The sequence below is a fragment of the Schistocerca nitens genome, chromosome 6 (assembly GCF_023898315.1).
Source record: "Schistocerca nitens isolate TAMUIC-IGC-003100 chromosome 6, iqSchNite1.1, whole genome shotgun sequence".
In the NCBI taxonomy this organism is placed as follows: domain Eukaryota; kingdom Metazoa; phylum Arthropoda; class Insecta; order Orthoptera; family Acrididae; genus Schistocerca; species Schistocerca nitens.
The window spans coordinates 157,057,437-157,079,172 of NC_064619.1; positions in this window are offsets into that span (position 1 = coordinate 157,057,437).

Sequence of the window (21,736 nt, forward strand, 5' to 3'; positions counted from 1 at the left end):
GAACACTTCTACAAATTGATTTAATACTTGACTGAAGTAAGCTTGTTGTGGCAGGCTTAAGTAAGAAGATTCGGCTACTCTTTCTTCAATTTGATGTTTATAGTGACGCCTCCCGTCTCCCAATCGGGTTCCTGGTCATTACTATTTTTATTAATGATACAGTTATTGATATTCAATGTATCTGTATCATTTACAGGTACTCGGATATTCCGGCAGTAATTTATATACGCGCCTGGAGCTGATACGCGCCCCTCTTGTATTATAACGCACTGGTTTGCGGATCTCAACAGACCTGGCTCCAGAGTTTGATTTAACAAGGTCAGATTCTGCCTTGGCAAAAACTCTAAAGTTGTTTCTGTCCAGTACAGCTGTGGCTTCGTAACATTCAATTGTGTGACTCCTGAAAAGACGCTGGCAGATGGAAGGTTGGTCGTATAATGTTACACTTAGTTCCGTTGATTAAAATTCCAATTCCTTCTCTCTCTACACGTTTCGCTTCCGTAAACACTCCTTACTCAAAACAACTTGCTACTACTATCAAATTCTCGTAGGTGGGGAAGATTCAATGGATCCCGAGTCGTAGCATGTTCAATTTTGGTTCCATGATGTCCCTTGGACAGTCTATTCCTTTCCCGTTTACTAAAAATAACTGCACCGTGCATGTGTCCCATATCTGTAGCTTCACAGATTTTCCTCCATCATTCACTGTTTTTTATTCAAACTCAACACCGATTGTGTGATTACTTTCATCCCAAAATTTACATTATATAAATACGAATTTTCTGACATAGCACTGTCGATAACCAAAAATTTAAACAGGAAATCGTAAGACTCTGACATCGTTCAAGACATATTTATTACGGCTTTTCCGCAAAATTCACTCCGACGCATTTATTTCTCCAGAACTGCGTTTGATTTCTTCTCCAACAACACTCCACATGCGTCAGACGCTACACTTCCCTTTTCAATGACCTGAGACAGGGATAACAATCACCCTTCCTCCCTCTTCAAAAAGACTGCTGCCCCTATCAGGCTCACAGTACTTGAAACCACATATAAATACAATACCTGATTAATCTACACAAACCCAATGATACATGACAAGAAAATAAAAAACAAAACTACAAATACTCTACTACTTTCTAGATCGCAAAGCATACGGTACTTCATGCTGTACTCTATCTTCCTGGTTTTCTCTGTGCTCAGCATCTCTCTTCACTCTCTCTTTCTTCCTCTTTCCTTCCTGTGACACTCCTGGAGTCACATCCGGGCAAACCTTAAATGGCCGTAATCGCCCAACTTGTACTATCGTCGCGCTAGTTGGCAGCTGAAGCTTAACATTAACGGGAGATGTGGTTTCAACAACTTGGTATGGCCCTTGATATCTCGTGGAAAACTTCTTCGTTTTCCCTTTTTGCGTATAGGGGCTGGACAGCATTACCCACTGCCACACCCTATACTGCAGTAAACTTCCTTTCCGCTTTACTGAGTCTTCCTGCCTTTCCAAAGCCTTTGTATTAGCCTTTTGTACCCGTTTCCAAACATCCCGAACAGTCCTTGCCAATTGACGTACAGATTCACCAGTCCTTCCTTTCTGTAGCTTCACTAAATCAAACGGCGACAGCATTTTTCGCCCGTACACTACCTCATATGGAGACAAACCGGTATTTGTATGGACTTTTGCATTGTATGCGCATCCAATATGCTTCAAATACTCGTCCCATTGATGGAGATGAGAATCCATATAAAAGCTGAGCATCTTCCCGATTGTTCTGTCTACCAGTTCTGTCCATCCGTTGGCCTGCGGATGCAACGCGCTCGTCCTCAACTTCTTTACGTGCAACAATTTACATAGTTCCTTCATTAAATCCGACATGAAGTTGGTCCCTTGGTCAGTAATTATAGTCTCTGGTACACCACATTTCAAAATCCAGTTATTTACTAATGCTTGCGCGACCATGTCTGCCTGTTGATTTGACATGGCCACCATCTCCACATACCTTGAAAAATGGTCTATTATTGTCAGAACGAATCTGTTCCCCGATGGTGTTCGCCTAAAAGGTCCTAAGACATCAGTCACCAGCAAACAGAATGGACATGTTGCTTCCGGTAATCGTTGTAGCTGTATCTGTTTCCGACTCAAATCTTCTCTCTGCGCACATGGTATACAATTCTTGACATAGTGATCCACATCTCATTTCCTACCTCTCCACCAATACCTCTCCGCCACTCTCGTATTCGTCGCTCTACACCCTCCATGACTGGATAATACGTGATCATGTGCTTCCTTTAAAACCTCATCCCTCAACTTCGCTGGCACTACTACCCTTGGCCCTAACTTCGTTTCCCTGCACAGAAGACAGTCGTACACATTAAACTGTGGCTCTGTCCGATACAATTTACAATCGTTGTCCACGTCCTGTAATTTTGGCCGTACTGCTAGGTCATAACCTATGACTTCCACTTTTGCCACATTCCTACTTAGTGCATCCGCATTACCGTGCTTCTTCCCAGTCTTGTGCACCACCTCTTAGTCGAATTCACTAAGCATCAGAGCCCATCGTTCGAGTCTAGTGGACGGATCCTTCATCACCAACAACCACTTCAGTGCAGCATGATCTGTCACTACCCGAAATCTTCTCCCATATAAGTAACATTTAAAATATATGATTCCATAGATTAGGCTAAGCATCTCCCTCTGATGTTGAGTAATTCTTCTCTGCTGTATTCAACTGCCTAGACGCATAGGCTACAGGATGTTATTTCCCATCAGTTTCCTGTCTAAGAACACACCCTAATGATTGATTCGATGCATCGCATGATAGTATAAACTCCTTTTCAAAATCTGGAAACAGAATAACCGGACTTGATGTTAATGCTTCCTACAGTTTGTCAAACGCTTACTGACACTCTTCTGTCCACTCAAATTTCACACCCTTCCGTAACAATCGCGTCAACAGCTGTGCTAAATCTGCAAAACCCTTCACGAACTTTCGATAGAAATTGCCAATTTTGATTAATGACTGCACTTCCTTATCCGTTTTCGGTTCCCGAAAATCCCTTACAGCCTGTACCAACGTCGGATCTGTTCGCACTCCGTCCTTACTGATAATATGACCCAAATATTTTACTTCTTCTAATGCGAAATGAAATTTCTCCAGGCTCAACGCCAAACGAGCTGCTCTTAACCTCATAAAGACTTCCCTTAACCGCTGTCTATGTTGCTCCATACTACCTGAAAACACTATAATGTCATCCGAATAGACAAGACACTGCCGTGGTTTCAAACCCCTCAAGACACTGTCTAGCAACCTCTGAAACGTTACCGGAGCGTTTTTCAAACCGAATGGCATTCTAATGTACTGTTAATGGCCTCCAGGTGTAGAGAAAGCAGTTTTTGGACGATCCTCTGGAGCAACCTCTAATTGAGATAACCACTTGTCAAATCCATCGTAGATAAGTACTGGCACTGTCCTAAGTTATTCTAAGTCTCCGATATGTTTGGAATGGGGTATGCATCCGTTACTGTCTTATTATTGTGGTGTCGGTAGTCACAACAGAACCTGTATTTCTTAGTTCCTTCCACAGATTTTTTAGGCACAACGACAATGCCTGCTTCCCAGCAAATATTACTATGCTCTAAAATACCGTCCGCAAGCTGCTGATCAATGAAATCCTCCACATTCGGCTGCAAATACCTCGGTATTGTGTATGGTTTACGGTAAACCGGTGCTACATTCCCTCTTGGTATCCTATGTTGAAGCAATGGAGTTGCTGCTAACGGCGCTTGTGGAAAAAACAAATCCTTAAATTTGCACAATAATTCTTCCATATGCTCTCTCTCTTCTCCTCCCAAATGCTTAATTTTGTCACGCAATGCAGTTTTACCGGTAGTTAGTGGTTGATCGCTTAGTCCTCGAATACCAGTCTTCGTCATCTAGCACATCAAAATTTGCTACTAAAGCTCCTTTCCTCAAATTCGCGTCTACAGCGCTAAAATTATCCACATTCACGGGAACTACTCGCCCGTCGTTCCCCTCCCGTACACGTACAACACTACGTTTCACAAAACAAGTGAACCCAAATCTTCATTATCCTCCAATGGTTAAATAACACATACTGTACCCACAGGTAGATTCGACTCCACATTTACCCAAAGCCATTTCCCGATGGCACTAGACACACCCTCATGTGAATTAAGGCTTAACGCTAATGTAAGCGGTTCAATTGGTTTGTTCATTACGTTGAACGCCCCTCACGACAGCTCTGCTTTGACAATAGTTTCCCCTAGCGGACGCGACTGCTACGGTCGCAGGTTCGAATCCTGCCTCCGGCATGGATGTGTGTGATGTCCTTAGGTTAATTAGGTTTAAGTAGTTCTAAGTTCTAGGGGACTGATGACCACCGATGTTAAGTCCCATAGTGCTCAGAGCCATTTGAACCATGCATTAAATCGGACTTTCTCTATCCGAAAGTCAATTGACGCCGACCCCAAAGGCGTGACCTTACTTATCCCCCACTCCACGCAACCTATAACGTTGTGGGTCTACCTTACTTCGTCGCGTTATATTCTTAGTAGCCACTGACACTGGCGCCCCTGTGGCCAACAAAATCTTAAACTTTTTAGTTCCTACGGATCCTACCACTGAACATTCCACCTCTGCATACGTATTCGTAGCATTGAAATTAAACGCGAGCTCCTTTAGATGGTTCTTGGGCCCCCTCTGTCGTTTAACGCTTGTCCACCTCTCCTATCTACATTTCTCCATCCTCCACGCTGCTGATTTCCACCCCTTCCCCTATTCCTTAATGACTGGGTACATTTCCTCTGCACATGTCCCGTAAGACCACACTTAAAACATTTTATACCCGCTGCAAATACCGTTTGCCTCTCGCGTACCCCTGTTGCCATGTCTATTTCCTCGCATTGAATTGGCAGCTCAATGGCCGAATACAAATCTTTCGGAGTTCCTTCACGCACTTTCCGTGACATATGCGCCGGTAACCCTCTCAAAAATAGATCAAGTGCCCTTTGCTCGGCCTCCTGCAACAGAACGCTATTCGCCTCATCGCTCTGACCGAACTCGTATGTGTTCTCATTTATTTCCCTTATCCAGTTCACAAATTTCTTCACCGTCTCCTCTTGCCTCTTTGTCATTGTAATTCACCTCTCCCTAAAGTACCAAGCGCTTTTCTGTTTCTTGTACATTTGTAAAAGCCCTTCCTTTAACTGCTTAAACTGTCCCGCCTTCCTTAGGGCCTCAGTACACCTTACATAAGTTTTCACCCGTTAGTCTAATCTTGGCTACGTGTAATAACTGCTCATCAGACCAACCATTCATCGCAGCTGAAGTCTCCAAGTCCCTCACAAACGAACGCACATCCCCAGATGCCTTACCAGAAAACGGAATAATCAAACTTGCGGCGGCTGGATGAATCTCCTGCACCCTAGGCAACAGCGGCTGATCAGATGCGGTTTCCCACTTACTTCTGTAAGTAGGCTGTTTAGGTTTCTATATTGGTAACGCCACATAGCGCACTGTATGAAAATCACTGCTGTGCTGTGTGCAGTCTGTGGCTGGGTGGCATTGTTGTAATATTCGCTATTGTAGTGTTGGGCTGTTGGCTGTTAACAGCGCGTAGCGTTGCGCAGTTGGAGGGGAGCCACGAGGAGTGGTGGATGTGGGGAGAGAGATGGCGGAATTTAGAGAGCGGACGATCTGGACGTGTGTCGATCAGAAAGAGTAAATTTGTAATATTGGATATCATGGACTGATGTATATATTATCACTTTTGAACACTATTAAGGTAAATACATTGTTTGTTCTCTATCAAAATCTTTCATTTGCTAACTATGCCTATCAGTAGTTAGTGCCTTCAGTAGTTCGAATCTTTTATTTAGCTGGCACTAGGGGCGCTCGCTGTATTGCAGTAGTTCGAGTAACGAAGATATTTGTGAGGTAAGTGATTTGTGAAACGTATAGGTTAATGTTAGTCAGGGTCATTCTTTTGTAGGGATTTTTGAAAGTCAGATTGCGTTGCGCTAAAAAATATTGTGTGTCAGTTTAGTGTTGATCAGAATAAGTAAAGAGAGTAATGTCTGAGTACGTTCAGTTTTGCTCAGGTGTTTGAAAATCAAATAATGTAAGAGGTTTATCAGCACAGTAATTCATTAATTTTTCTAAGGGGACGTTTCACTTCTAGATGTTAATTCATTTCTCAGCTGCATATTGTCTGCTGTCAGCTGTGCTACTTTTTCCAACAAAATCCGCACCGCTTCTGGTTCCGACACACCTTGCGTCCTTGACTCGGTCATTGTGTTGCTTTCGTTCTCAGTTAGTCGTTTTGTTTCGGGACTAAGTACAAGAATAATCTGACTTCCTACAACTCCGTATTATCATACTCAGTAACATTATAAACCAATACAAAGTAATCAAATGTCACGAAAAACAACATCTTACTGTCCCAAACACACTAACACTTATTCTCACAAAATAAATAATATGCATGTGCAAAACATCTAAAATGTGGCTTCTGGCAAGCCATATTCAAAACACCAACAAGAAAGAAAATATCCAACACTCAGAAGAACAATTTTGGCAGCACTCACCACATCTTGTGACTGTACTGCAGGCGGTGGGCTAGAACGTCGAACTGGACAGACGACGTCAGCTATTCTGACTCCAAATATTGTGGCAGATGTGAGAATGTGACGTGAAGACACCAATTTTAGTTGGTTGGTGCCAGGAGTTGCCGTATTAAAACTCGGAGAGAACTTTCCAAATGACTTATTCGTTTCCATTAGAGAGCTTTGTGCATAGCCCCTGCAATACTGAGGCCACAACCCCAGCGAGCTGTGCAACTCAATGCTGTGTCGTGCCGGCCTTGTTCGCCAGCTGTAAAGTTCCGATTACGTCAGGATGGCTGTGCCTTCAGCCGACTCAGCGGCCACTGTCCCCGTTTACTCCACGCTGCTCCACCAGGAGCCGTGGGTCAGCCGCACTGTGGCTTCTTCCTCGGCTGGCGTAGCTGGGAAGGCAGCGGCAACAACCGCCACCTTTCCGGCGTCCAAACCTGCGGCCCTCGCTTTGTAAGTCTCCGGCGTGTGTCGGGAGGCGAGACGACTGCCCACGGAAGTGACCTGAAGAGTGGCCAGCCCTAGCTGGCTGCGGACACCGCGTCGGCCTCAGAGGGTCGAACCAACGACCCGCTGTGGACTGGGACGCTGTCGCCCCACCTGTTGACACATGTAGCTGGTAGTGCAACATGCCCTGCCGTCCAGGAGAGCCGCCACACTCCAATGAAACTCGTTAGAAAACAACACCTATTTATACTCGGCTTCGCGGGTCTGTTTTGCTAACATATCTCTCCGAGTCATGTACGCCCCATGTCCCGGTTGCGCCAGTGGGCCCTTTCTGCCTATAGCTTGCGACATGCGAACCGCTGCGTTTACACAATTCAGCGCTACGATGGACCTAGTGGCCTTCGTTCCACTTCGCAGCCTCTGGTCAGCGTAACTTATTGCAATCCAACCCGCACCTGGCTGTAACTTGTGCGCTCCGAAATATAGTACCAAATCTAACTCCCCTGTCTTAAACTGTGGTGCCGCAACAGTTTGTTCTCTATGAAAATCTTTCATTTGCTAACTATGCCTATCAGTAGTTAGTGCCTTCAGTAGTTAGAATCTTTTATTTAGCTGGCAGTATCTGCGCTCGCTGTATTGAAGTAGCTCGAGTAACGAAGATTTTTTTGAGGTAAGTGATTCATGAAAGTTATAGATTATTGTTAGTCAGAGCCATTCTTTTCTATGGAGTATTGGAAGTCAGAGTGCGTTGTCCTAAAAAATATTGTATTTCAGTTCAGTGATGATCAGAATAAGTAAAGAAAGAACTGTCTGAGTACGTCCAGTTTTACTCAGCTGTTTGAAAATCAAATAATGTAAGAGGTTTTCCAGCACTGTCATTTATAAATTTTTCTTATGACAGTATATATGTATTTGTATGTGGGTGCACTTTATCACGGGATAATTAAATATTTTTGTTTTTATTATTTTAGTTGGAGTTGCTTTAAATATTGTGGGCTAGCATGAGACTTTTAATTAACTTATATCGCGATAACACTCGTACGGACATCGGCTGCCCCGAAGTATGTACGATTTAGTTTTTTTAAACACAACGCGCCACTCACAGCCTTCTAATCAATAGTTTGCGTGAGCGCTGCAATTTAGAAAAGAAAATATATTTATTTTTACGCAAACTGTAATTATTAATATGGGTCTCAGGGGCTACTGGTTATTTATGTACCAAACTACATAAAGATTAACTGAGATATTGCGGAGCTTATTGAATGAAAATATTTTTAATATTTCTTGTTCATTACTTGCAAGGCAAAAGTGGAGAGAATCTCATCTGCCGTTGGGGGCGGCCAAAATGAAACATACTAAACTCTTTAACTGCTGTGGATTTTAGCAAATGAAATTTATTACTACTGTCTTTAACTTTGAAATTAATGAAAGATCAAAATTGATAAGTCTCTCGCATTTACATTTAATATTATGACATGAAATTTTAATTTAATAATACAGTCAGCGAAATGGCCGACTAAATTCTGCTAGGAGAGATGAGCTCCCTGCACTACGAAGTTCTGCAAAAATTTTGTTAATTATAATTAATGGTTGCGATCATGAGAGGTGACAACTAAGTCAATAATACACACTTTCTAATAACAATTTCTATTGTATTTTGCAAAAATACAGAAAAACGTACGTTAATTATTATCCAGAGCTACAATGGCGGCATACCTCTAGACGAAACAAAAACAGGAGAGCTGTTTCAATCAAAGCATTGTCTCTGATCTTCATGGCATATGTTACACGGAGATTATACCAAAAAAACTGTCTTTTGTTAATTACATCGATACTTGTGTCTTTTATAATAATAATATACAACCGTTATTATTTGTTACACATCGCGTTGGCGTACTTAGTGTTTAGATAATTTATGTTTCACACATCTCATAGCATAAACCTTTTTTTCCCTTTCTCCAAAGGTCAATTTATGTGACGTACCGAAACATGGGCCCTGAGTGTGGCCCTGAGTATAGTAGTTGCCACTTCTTGTTGACCTTTTTAATACTCGAAAACTTGGGATGGTTCTTTAACATCACCAAGTCTCCTCTGTTGTAATTGCAGTCTATTCAGCCTCCTATCATATTTTCCCTTTCTGATTGCTGCATTATGTTGCATAGCGCGCAGAGCTTGTTGTAAATTTCTGCTCTCTATTTATGACTTTTGGAATAAGTGGCAAAGGCTTTTGCCACACGTATTCACGTACATTTGGCATTATGATTTCACAGGGCGTGCACCTAGTAGATTCATGAGGCAATATTGTTATGAATTTTCTCAAATTGTGGGACCAACTTAACCCATTTAGTTTGTTGATTTGCCGCATATGTCCGGACAAATCGACTGAAATCGCGAAAACATCGTTCCGCGGGGTTTGCGCTTCGATTAAAAAATGATACAAGAATATGTTTCATGTCCTGTTCCCGTATAAACATTTTCCAGTCCTGACTTTTTAAATAGCTGGCATTTTCTGTCAGCAAGGTCATCGGTTTCCCGACGCTTGGTATATAATCTGATACAATTTTTTGGACTATTGCTTTTGTAGTGGAAGTTCTTGTGGGGTACAATTTCAGATGTTTTGAGAAAATATCAAACACAGCTACCACATACTTTAGCCCGCCTCTTGCTATTGGCAAGGGTCCGGGAACATTGTAACGTTCCCTGGCCAACTCACACTATTTATAAACTAAAATTTATTTGTAACATATACGCCGCTATAAAGCAACTTGTAAATACTGTAATTATTTAACGAAAAATATTATTGAATTTTGTGTAAAGGACATTCATTATTATTTTAATATTTTTTGTAGTAATATTCTCTCTGTGTTTAGGATGGTAATATTTCTATATTCATAATATAATTGTGAAATGTGTAAATATCTGCGATAACAAAAATGTAAAATTCAGCCACAGACGAAAATAATGTTGTGGGATTACAAAGAAATGTTAATAGTCAGCAGTAGTATAAAAGCACCACGTACTGTGGATTCTTTGGTCATCTCCCTGTAGAGCTGAAAGCGAGAGGAAGCTGTGACGAAGTATTTTATGAATGGGTAGACTTCATTTGTCTGTATCGAGATTTAGCCGCCATTAGAGCAGAAATTACAAACTAATGTAAGTTGAATTATTGTTGTGGTATAAATACATCATAATTTATCAAATGTGTGTATTATTAATGTAAATTAGCTTGCCCATGTCATCTATAATATTTATTTAAAGAATTTTCAGCATTTTTAGCGGTGTTGCTGGGCTGTGCCGCGACCGAACGATTTGCAGCGGCGGCACATTTAAAAAAATTGTTCCGCTAAGAAACATTGACCAAACCCGTAAATCGGGAACAGATAAAAATTAGCAGTGAATTAAGAAAATGTTCTTCTTTTACAACGATCCTGAGACTGACGGATTTGTGCATTCATAGGCGGATAGTTAATGTTGAAATTTAACAATTTTGGTTCTTTCAAATAACTTAAATGTATAGTCAAGTGTGTTTTATCAGTGATAATTAAACGTCGGCTTGGCAATATTTAACTATTTTCTGCTAATAGAGACAGTCTTGTCTTCCATAGCTAACGCCGGGAAAGAATTCAGTAAATATTTAAAGAAAAAACCCATTGCATTTAGAAAATGTGTGCCAAGGCCGAATTATGTAAAGGATTTAATTCTCAACTAAATATTCATAATCAGTTAATATGAGTTCACGTAATTTTAAATGTACGTAATTCTCTTGCAAATGAATTTTTTTATTACCACACGTAAATAAGAATTAGGTTCTACAACAAAGTTCAGACGTACATAAAGAAAGAAAGAAAGGTAAAGAAAATTAACTAAAAAACAAATTTAAATTTTTTAAATTTTTCTTTAATGAAATTTCATCATTTCATTAAATTAGCGCCCAACGTGGGGCTTGAATATGCAGTGGCCACAAAATACCCATGAGATAACTAGGGAATTATTGTAGTCGAACTTTGTTGGAGAACAATTAATATTTGTTTCATGTATTGTATTTATTGCCTAACCAATATTGTGTGGTAATACCTGTATATGATTATTTGCATGAGAACACTATACACCCAGAGGCAAACTGAAGAAGAGAGCTCAGTATATCGAAAAATTAATTACCTACCACAACACCAGGGGGCAGCTGCACCCAAGATAGATCACCAAAAGGTAAAGCTACAGTGTAGTTGTCCTGTGGGTAGTAAAGTAGCCTCAGTGCAGTGTTCTCGGATCATTAGTGGTGTGCTTGTTGTTAGTGTTTTCTTTTTTAAAATAACAGGACATTTGAGTAGTTAGTCACTGTAGTATATAATAAGTGTGTTTCAACAAATGACCATTTCTTGTGTGATTATGTCAGTGAAACCTGAGTGTTAGGATATTTAGTTCAGATTTTGTTTTGTTTTGTTGACTATGGTTAGATTGCGTAGTCAGATAGATATCAACATGGATAATGAACAACAGTTAGCAAGTAGTGATACCGAGTTAGAAAGTGGGGCACAACGTAATGTTAGTGGCGTAATTCAGGAAGTACAATGTGAGAATCTGGGGGCAGAAGGGCAAGAACTGTTGCCACTGCCAGCCAGTGATTCAGTTAATAGTAGAAATACTGTGCCACCCACAAGCACTAGACACGGACCAGAGAGTGGTGAGGTGTCAGAAGTGCAATCATTGAAAGTTATGTTCGAGCGCATGCTCAATTTCCAAGCTACGTTTATGCATGAACAAGCAGAGCGTGATCGACGCCAGCAGGAGAGAGATTTGCAGTTAATGCAATCTTTGGAAGCTATGCAAAGTGAGATTGTTAGTTTGAGACAAAACTATGAAACCATACCCAAAGCGGTACAAGAACTGAGCGAAAGAGTAGATAGTATCCAAGTGGCTAACGCCAGTATCGTGGGTGAAATCAGTGTACTGGCTAACAGGATGGAACAATTAGAAATTGACACAAGTCAAGTAATTGAGCACAAAATGTCCGAACAAGTGCACAAAATTGAAAACGAATTTATAAAAAAAATAGATGAGAAAGTGCACGCCGCGATTGAAGGCAAAGACGTGGGCTCCAATGCGGAAATGCAGGACCTAAAAAGGGCGGTACACACTGACATTCCGCTGTGGCAGCGGAATGTCAACCGTCGTCTTGCCGAGCTAGAAAACAGCTTGCTGCACGAAAAAGGCGGTACACACTGACATTCCGCTGTGGCAGCGGAATGTCAACCGTCGTCTTGCCGAGCTAGAAAACAGCTTGCTGCACGGCAACGCACAGGCGTGTGTCACGCCAGCCAGGTCCAACAATGATAGGCATATAAATACAGCAGTAAAAAATTGCGACTGCGAGACAGAACAGGCAACCAATGTTAGCGAAACAAATAAATGTCACTCCAAACTAATGATTGAAGAAAGCCTGATTAGAAACCGACAGTTTCAGATCTTTACAACGGAGAAGAAATCTGTTCACCCTGTAGTGTTTATCAAGGGATTTAGAAACATTTTGCCTAGCGTTTGGAGTCATACACAGAAAATACAGTTCGTTATGTCTTACATACAAGGAGATGCTGCATTATGGGCAACCGAAGCAGCCGACAGTTGCGACACATATGAGCAATTTGAAAAAGCATTCTTGGCCAAATATTGGTCAACATGTATTCAGGAGAGATTACGGAAAGAGGTATATAATCCAGAGCCGTATTCTCCACGATTAGGCAATTTGCGAAAATATTTTGAGAAGTACATTAATAAGACCCGTTACTGGGACGAGCAGATTTCATCGCGGGATTTGATCAGACTTTTGAAATCACGCTTGCCGATACACGTTAAGGAAAAACTTATACACGTACCGGAGAACGACATAGAACATTTCTTGTCTGTTCTGGACTCAATTGACCTGATTCAGGAGGATGTTAGGGCAGCCTCTGAACAGGCTAGAAGTAAAGGAAACGGTTACAGAAATGGTCGAAATAACACGCCTCCACCAAATAATGGAAACGGCGGAGGTAACAATAGGAGACAAGATTATGTACAAAACGGGAATAGAGGTAGGGACCGGAACGGCAATAGTCCGCCGGTGAACAATGACCGGAAAAGGAGGTTCGATGACGGATATGAAACAGGCCCACCAAGCAATAGTAGATGGAAAAATGCCAGGGGGCCGTGGAACACTAATACCTATAACGATGCAAACCGAACTTGGCCACAGAACCAGAGGCCCAGTCCGGACCGGCAAAACAGTGAAAGATATGACAATAACCGACTGCCACCACAAAATGCGCCAATTGCGCAACCGTGGCGGCCGACGCAACACAACTTACACATAGTGGGGGTCAGTGACACAGAGCAGCCACACCCATCTACCTGTAATAATTCAACAAACTAGATTCAGCCGAGATACGCTCTCCATCGTCGGCTGAGGTTTGGAGAGAGAGCAGCCCGACACAGAACAAAACATCGAGAATCTGTATCCTCAGGTATAATGACGGGGTACAGATGGGACAGGAATTAATAACTGAACCATCCACGTGCATAAAGGAGCACAAAGACAAAGTACAAGCGATAATAGAGATCAAAATTAACAATATTGATGTGCAAGCAATCGTAGATACAGGTGCTACTGTCAGTGTCATGAGTATGGACTTATTCAGAGTACTGGGGAAAGAAAAGCGTATGCTGACTTTTCCTGTGAATAATTGCAAAGTCACTGGAGCCATCAGTGCACAGCGACAAATAATTAAACTCCAAGTGCGGGTAGAGATGTATATAGGGGAAGAAGCCATAGCGTGCTCATTCCTGGTAGTAAAGGGTTTAAAGGTAGCCTGCATTTTGGGGGTAGATTTTTTGAGAGAAAGGGACGCAGTAATCGACCTTTCTCGGGGAAAATTAAGTTTGATGAACGCGGGTAGGGGGATAGAAATGTCCATGCTCAGATCTGAAGAGGTACCTGTGCCTAATTGTAATGCTATTAACATAAAATGTAGGAATCAGTGGATACTACATTTAGATAATCATTGTCTAGGACAAAATCTCTATTATCCAGACGTACAAAGTGATCAATTAAAAGCAAATGTGGACGCACTTGTGAACAAAGTATCACAGTCCGAAAATTTGAACTCAATGCAACAGCAGGATTTAGTACAATTATTATCTAATTATGCAGATGTATTTTTAGAACGACCAGGAATTGTTAAGGGATATCAGTACAATATCGAGGTGAAGCCTCACAAAACCTATTGTCGAGCCTCATACTCCATTCCTTAGTCCAAGAAGGAAATAGTAGCTATCTCTTAGCAGATCCCCACTCAGGGAGAGTACGGGGACTGTATCCGCGTAAGGATGTAAAAATATTCCTACAGTAAATGACTAATAGTCCTATGTGGACACCTTTCTTTTGAAAATGAATGAACATTAATGATGTGTGATCTGTAGAGATAATGTACTAGTGTAGAAATATTTAGTTATAAGAATATGATCGCAAAATTAATAATAACGAGTTGTTAATCACACACAAAAAACTTTCGTTGAACTGTATGTGACTGTGATATTATGTAACCGTTGATGACAAACTGCTAAATCAATTCAAAAGAATGACTGTTAAAGAGACAAGATTAATCATGAACCAACTGGGATGGCTGGGCTCCGGCACAGTTTTGCCCAGGTTCCCTGTCTGCCTTCGCCCAAATGGGGGAGCCATGAACATATATATAACCCTGAGACTAATTAAAAGAGCCATCCCATAAAAAAATTACAGAATTGTAAAGAACGTTACTGGCACCATTGTGTCAAAGTATAGAAACTTTTTGCCAAATGCTGCCAGGGGGCAATGTAACGTTCCCCGGCAAACTCACACTATTTATAAACTAAAATTTATTTGTAACATATACGCCGCTATAAAGCAACTTGTAAATACTGTAATTATTTAACGAAAAATATTATTGAATTTTGTGTAAAGGACATTCATTATTATTTTAATATTTTTTGTAGTAATATTCTCTCTGTGTTTAGGATGGTAATATTTCTATATTCATAATATAATTGTGAAATGTGTAAATATCTGCGATAACAAAAATGTAAAATTCAGCCACAGACGAAAATAATGTTGTGGGATTACAAAGAAATGTTAATAGTCAGCAGTAGTATAAAAGCACCACGTACTGTGGATTCTTTGGTCATCTCCCAGTAGAGCTGAAAGCGAGAGGTAGCTGTGACGAAGTATTTTATGAATGGGTAGACTTCATTTGTCTGTATCGAGATTTAGCCGCCATTAGAGCAGAAATTACAAACTAATGTAAGTTGAATTATTGTTGTGGTATAAATACATCATAATTTATCAAATGTGTGTATTATTAATGTAAATTAGCTTGCCCATGTCATCTATAATATTTATTTAAAGAATTTTCAGCATTTTTAGCGGTGTTGCTGGGCTGTGCCGCGACCGAACGATTTGCAGCGGCGGCACATTTAAAAAAATTGTTCCGCTAAGAAACATTGACCAAACCCGTAAATCGGGAACAGATAAAAATTAGCAGTGAATTAAGAAAATGTTCTTCTTTTACAGCGATCCTGAGACTGACGGATTTGTGCATTCATAGGCGGATAGTTAATGTTGAAATTTAACAATTTTGGTTCTTTCAAATAACTTAAATGTATAGTCAAGTGTGTTTTATCAGTGATAATTAAACGTCGGCTTGGCAATATTTAACCATTTTCTGCTAATAGAGACAGTCTTGTGTTCCATAGCTAACGCCGGGAAAGAATTCAGTAAATATTTAAAGAAAAAACCCACTGCATTTAGAAAATGTGTGCCAAGGCCGAATTATGTAAAGGATTTAATTCTCAACTAAATATTCATAATCAGTTAATATGAGTTCACGTAATTTTAAATGTACGTAATTCTCTTGCAAATGAATTTTTTTATTACCACACGTAAATAAGAATTAGGTTCTACAACAAAGTTCAGACGTACAGAAAGAAAGAAAGAAAGGTAAAGAAAATTAACTAAAAAACAAATTTAAATTTTTTAAATTTTTCTTTAATGAAATTTCATCATTTCATTAAAACATCAACAGCAACGATCTGTGATGGAGCTGTGGGAACTATGGGGTGTAGTTCATTCTTCGTACTGCGAGTACGTGGTTTTGTTTTTTGACAAATGACGCAACATCTCACCAGTGTTTTGACCTTATGGTGCAAGTTCGAAAAATAGCAGTACCTAATCAACAGATCGGCGGAATTCTTGTCACCGAAATGTCCTCAACAATCGTGAATGTACCTTATCAGATTGGCTCAAATGTTTCAAATGGCTCTGAGCACTATGCGACTTAACTTCTGAGGTCATCAGTCGCCTAGAACGTAGAACTAATTAAACCTAACTAACCTAAGGACATCACGCACACCCATGCCCGAGGCAGGATTCGAACCTGCGACCGTAGCGGTCGCTTGGCTCCAGACTGTAGCGCCCAGAACCGCACGGCCACTCCGGCCGGCTTATCAGATTGTTAACTGACTGTTTCGATATTCAAACACACCAGTTTTCCGAAGTTTCTGTTATTCTGTGATAAAAGTGTCATTTTGTATCTTATATAACTTGCAAAATTCTCCATTTGGATTGGTGCCTAGTGAATCAATTATCCTGCACCATAACGGATAGTCACGCTGCATGTGTACGATCTCCCGGCACATACGTAGATATTTGTTCCGTGTGGTGGGATCTTTAAGTAACAAGATGTTAAATTTCGTTGACTGTTCTACTAAGCCCGCAAACTCTGGTAATCCTCTAGGTAATCTAGACAATGCGTCTGCAACCACTTCGTCAATTCCCTTTACGTGTCTGATTTGGATGACGTAATCCTGCAAAGCCAAAATCGACCTTGGAAGACGCTTGTGCAGTAAACGGCACGCCAGCACATAGCTGAGCGCCTGGTGGTCGCAAAATTTTATGACCCTTTTTCTATAAACGTAATAATAAAATTTCTTTGGTGCCCAAATCACTGCGAGTACCTCAAGTTCGGCTGTGGAATAGGACCGCTGAAGGAATTTCGCACACGGCTAGCAAATCCTGTTATTTTAATTTCGGTTTGTTGTCTTGGCGTTGTCGGCTTGTAATAGACAACATCCCAACCCACAAAAAGATGCGTCCGTAGCAATGTAAAAATCTTGCGACATGTCTGGATGGTGCAGTATCTCCACCATTACTAGTGCTTATTTAATTTGATCATATGCCTTCTTGAATTCCTCAGCAAAAGTCCAAGGTCGATTTTTCCTGAGTAGACTTAATAAGTCCTCATTATTCAATAACTGACCTGGTAAAAATCGTCTAAAAAAGTGAGCCATACCTAGAAATGCCTTCAGTTGCTTTTTGGTCTTAGGATATGGCATGTCCTCTATAGCCTTTAATTTCTTGGGATTAGGTAAAATTCCCACGGAAGAAATGATGTGTCCTAGAAATTTTATTTCCTCACGACCAAACTTAGATTTTGCCAGGTTGGCCGTAACTCCTGCTGTTGCAAATCTTGTTAACACACGGTACAAAATTTCCGTATGTTCAGACAAGGTTTCCGTTGCTATGAGAATATCATCCACATATACCGTTACCTTTTCTAAAAGGTCGGGCCCTATTACTGTATCCAGTGCCGCAATGAACACGCCCGCACCAACATTCAGCCCAAACGGCAGAACTCGAAACTGGTAACTCATGCTGATGAATATAAACGCGGTATATTTCCTCGAAGCTTGTGTCAAGGGCACCTGCCAGTACCAACTTCTTAAATCAAGGATTGTCAAATACTTAACACCTTGTAATTTCTGTATTCGTTCTTCTATATTTTCGGGCCTGATCCAACGGGTATTATTTTCTTGTTAATGTCCCTTGCGTCTAATACTAATCGAAAGCTGCCGTCTGTTTTCATGACTGCTAAGAGCGGACTACTATACGGTGACATCGAAGGTTCGATTGTCTGCCAACGCAACATCCTTTGGATCTCTCTTCCCACGGTTGGTCTTTCCGACCACGGTGTAGAGTGGGTCGCACGACATAATGTTTGAAGGTGCTTAACCCGCATGTCAAATTCATATCCCTTAATGATTCCAGGATTCTCTGAGAACGCTTTTACTGATTGATTTAATACTTGACTGATGTAAGCTTGTTGTGGCAGGCTTAAGTAACAAGATTCGGCTACTTTTTCTTCAATTTGTTGTTTATAATGAAGGCTTCCGACTCTTAATCGGGTTCCTGTTCATTACTATTTTTGTTAATGATACAGTTATTGATATTCTATTTATCTGTATCATTTACAGTTACTCGCATATTCCGGTAGTAATTTATATACGCGTCCGGAGTCCTTATCAGTGTCATGTCAATTTGCCGGTTGCGACAGGATAATGTGCAGTAGGCTCGGGAGAGGTCAATTCTAGCCTTCATTTCCCGCAGCGCATCAAGTCACAGTATGCAAGGCACTGTAAGATTCTTAACCGCAAGGAATGAGCATAATATGGCTTCCTTTTCCGTGGCAATCTCAGTCTGAGCCTGATTCCTTATCACTTGCACTCTGTCCCGTAGACCACCTACGACCTTACAATTTTCCACTGGCAAACTGTGTAACTTCTTTACATGATTTATACATTTTTTTTATAATTGCTCGTCTATGCAAGAGGCACTCGCACCTGTATCAAGTATAACTGTCACTTCTATGCCATTTATTTTTGCTCTGAATGCTGCCTGAACTTGTTCTACCTCATGTTGCTCCGCAAATCGCGGATCAACTATTAATTCTTCTTTCATCTCGTATTGTCATTATAGCGGAGTAAGTACACACCCAAATTCTGCCAGACCCCCGCCCCTCCCCCTCTTTAACTTTGCCGACCTTCTGGGAAGGGCTTACAGAGGTCGATTGGAGTTTTGACGTTTTGTCGCTCCCTACCGATACTTGCTCTGTCAAGTCTGTGATTTTCACCCCGTCAGTCCCAGTTTGCGATGTGACATACACATGTGGCTGACTATTCGGTGGCTGAGGTGGGGGCGGTGGCATCGGAATAACGTTAATATGATTGACAGGCACATGACCTGTTTGCATGGCTTGTTGTGCCTGCCAATTCGCTGGCCCTGTCCATTGCCACTGCTCATTGTCTCTTTTAATATTTTTGATTACGAAGTTGGAGTTTCCTCGCTCTTCGCTCCGTCTCCATCAGTTATAATTATATCTCCCCCCCCCCCCCCCCCCCCACACACACACACCACTTTTTGGTGGAGACTGGTTCATGCTGGCATACTGATTCGCATTATAACCATTGCTACTCCAGTTGTTATTCGCAGGCGGTCCATAATATATTGAGTTCGCCTACTAATCGAGGTTCTCTCCATGCGAATATTCGTTATTTTTGCCATAACCATTTTTACGAGGGCAATCATTACCCTGATTTCTTGCTTTTTTATTATTTTGACCGTTATTCGGGTTCCCTTGCTCGTTCTGCCGGGCATCCTCATGTATTAAGTCCAAAGAATCTGTTGTTGCCATGAACAGTTCCAGGTCGGTATCGGGTACGGGCACTAATTTTCCCGTAATCTGTATTGATAATTTGCCTTTCAGTATTCGTAAAACACCTCTCGCGGGCATGGGTTCATCCCAATATCACGTCTTGTTCAGATATCGCTCAAATTATTTCCTTTGGGTACCACAGCGAGGGTTAAAGAGTTCAGGGTTGTACGCTTGTTTACGTAGCCTCTCCTGTAGAGATCTAGACCAGTACCTGGCTAAGAATTTGCTTTCAAATTCTAAGAACATCGGACACTATTCCGCGATCTCCATCGCCAACAGTGGCGCGTCTCCCGTAATAAATTAAATCACGAAATGAATTTCTTGATGTTCAGTCCATGACACCGGTAACATATTTCGAAAACTCTTAACGAAAATCACGGGATGTGCTCTTTTCTTTTCATCGTTAAATGTTTGAAATTGTCGTTGTTTGAATAACGATTCTTCAAGTTTTACTTATGCAACGGTTTGTAGCATTCCGGCCTCGTTTGCAGCGACAATACCTGTGTTATTTGCTGTCGAGAGCGGTTGCATTCTCTCGCAGTCAGATTTCTCTGCCCTGCATATATTAAGTGGTACCTTTACATACTTAGTTTTTCCTATTGGGTGATGCAAACGTCGGACACTGCGGATTGCGCTGCAATTGAGGCAATGATCGTGTATCCTTTGGTGTAGATTGTTTGTAATTTCGTCTAGAGGTTTAACCATATACTTCACTTGATTTTTTGAGACACAATGAGCCTTGTCAAATTTATGTACGTGTTCGTCTAATTGTGTTACCTGTTGCGGAATTTACCACATCGATCTCTTGTGAGAAATAAGACATCAGCACCCCGTCAAGTTCCTTAAACATTTCTTTCATTTTTCCCAGGAACGGAACATCACGCTCCTGTTCCCCGCGTTTGCGTTCAAGGCGTTCTTGTCTTTCTTTCTCTTCACGCTGCTTCTCTCACAGATCTAATGGTGCCATAAGTACAGTCAAGAAATCAGCTGTTGGTGCAGATATTTGCACAACATTAGCTGTTGATGCAGTAGCATCATCTTTCCCTGTCCCAGCAGCTGAGTGAACTTCTCTCCTCATCTGTGCCTGATCCTCAGTATTGCCTGATACGTTATCTATCACAGGCTGCCCACCTTCCTGTCCAGGAATTTGAGAGCCTGGCATTTCGAGTAGGAAATTCCTGTACATTATCGTCTGTATCATACCCAGACATATTCTTGCTCTCAACTAGTTTTTCCTTCTGTGTCTTAACCATCTTTGCATACATTAAACTCACTAACTGGACACACATATACACAGAAATCTGTTTCCTCCGAAATACAACCCACAAGAAATACACAATATATACAAAACACACGCAAAAATACTGAAATAATCTAATGATATCTTACTATTTTACTACAAATGAAGCTATCATCTTTCAATACTTCTCGTGTACTGCAAAAATCTATCTCTACTGAAATATTGTTTTGGTGTCAGTACACTCAAGTGAACCTATCGTTAATTGCACTTGAGTTTATCTGAAATACACACAGCTGATTGTGTGACCTCTATTTCAAATACTATTCACTGTCTAGCAAATTCTAGCACTGATTCACTAACTAGTACTAAGTTATAGTAAATGAATCTAACCAAACTCTCACTGTGGCAAAAGAACGTGATTCAAAATTATGGCAAATTTGTGCTAAGAAAGTCAGCACAGTGCATGACCCCCGGATTCCCTCCTCTTCTCGTTTCCAGCCCAGAAGCACATGTAGCTACACTCTTACCTTTACTAATTAGTATTGCTTGCTGCTGAGTATATCTCGGTTGAGAGAATTATATATATTGATTCATATTCAGGTCCATAAATCCGCACTGCCTCAGTCTCGTACAGGTGAAAGTTTTTATATTGGGTGCATGAAACAATGTTACATACATGGTATTAGTTCTTGCATAATAGACATCATTGCATACATATAAATATTTCCTACTATTTTGGTAAAATTTTTGATAAATACGACTACCTCAGTTAATTTACTGTACTCAATATTCCTGTATATAGTGTTGGTACATAAAAATTTTAGCTTCGCGTTCTTGAGCGCCACTTATCATGGT